This window comes from Lolium rigidum, chromosome 3, assembly GCF_022539505.1.
Source record: "Lolium rigidum isolate FL_2022 chromosome 3, APGP_CSIRO_Lrig_0.1, whole genome shotgun sequence".
Taxonomy (NCBI): Eukaryota; Viridiplantae; Streptophyta; class Magnoliopsida; order Poales; family Poaceae; genus Lolium; species Lolium rigidum.
Genome location: NC_061510.1, coordinates 222,494,049 through 222,495,374, shown reverse-complemented (window position 1 = coordinate 222,495,374; position 1,326 = coordinate 222,494,049).

Here is a 1,326-nt window from a genome sequence, read left to right as displayed (position 1 = left end):
AGGCCTCTTTAGGGTTGGTTTTCCGTTATCATACGTATCTGCTAGGCTCAACTACGCATAGGATGTTCCGATTATACGGTGAAAACCCTAGACTATCGTAGATTAGTTTAGCTTGATATTGATAAAGCATGATCCCCATGTCCTTATAAATCTAACATGAACTATGGGGCAATCGGCTCTTTGAGCCGATCCACCGAACAATTTAAGAGCCGATTGGGGCTCTTATTTAATGTTTACGTGTTTGCCAGGCAGAAAATTAGTCGAAGCAATCCATCACCTTCCTGACCAGGTATAGGTCAGGTGGCACGCCCTCGTAAGCACCAGGACGCGTGTACCAGAAGGCTTTGCGGGCCGTCGCCCGAGGGACCAGGGTCAGCCGCAATCCTGGGAGCCTCCCGGCTCTACGGTGTTGCCCGTCGCTGCTCGCCGGTGGGTTTCGACCGCAACACATTCCGGCACGCCGGTGGGACACTCTACGGCAACCACTACGTCGACATCCGCAGCAACCATGTCAAAAGCCGCGGATGAGGTGGTGGGCGAACCGAGTCACGTACGCGGATCTGCCGGAAGAACACAAGAAGAAGTACGATGAGATGAAAACCATCTTAGAAGCCGATCTCATCGGCTCTTTCACGAAGACCCGTTCACATGGCATCAGATGGAAAGGGTTCTCCCCTGAAGGTGCCCTCGATGAAGTAGACCTCTCTACCTCTTTAGAGGAACGCACCAGAGCTCTACGCCAGGAGATTAATTACATGGTAGCTCATTCCCTACACCGCCATTCTGAGAGCTTGGTGAACGCTTTTGAGCGCGTTGCGGTCCGAGTGGTGCAAGAGATCATGAAGCATCAGTACTCACCGTCAGGACCTACCCTGGGAACTCACCAGGGAGAGATACCACTCCAGATTAGACCGCCGGTGCCATTCGCGCTCGCAGCACCAGAACCGCCGGGTTCACCGGCGTACGTTGTCTACAAGGTTAGAGGCGATCCTAGCGATTGCCAATTCCTATATGAGCCGCCCAAGGAAATCCCACATGGATACGTGTGCACATACGTGCCGGACTGCAATGCCTTGGCGCGCACAAGCCAGATCGCACCAACAGGAATCTCTGGAGTAGATGCTGACAAACAAGCATGGCTGGCTAAATATGCTACTGGAACGAGTCATGAAGGTTCGGTCCCTACGGCTAATACCATGGAGCAGATCAGCACTATCTTGAGAGACCAGTTCGGTATCCTGCCGAAGAGGAAAACAATCGGCTATTCCAAGCCGTACCCTGACGAGTATGATCTGATCCCGCTACCACCCAAGTATCGGCTCCCTG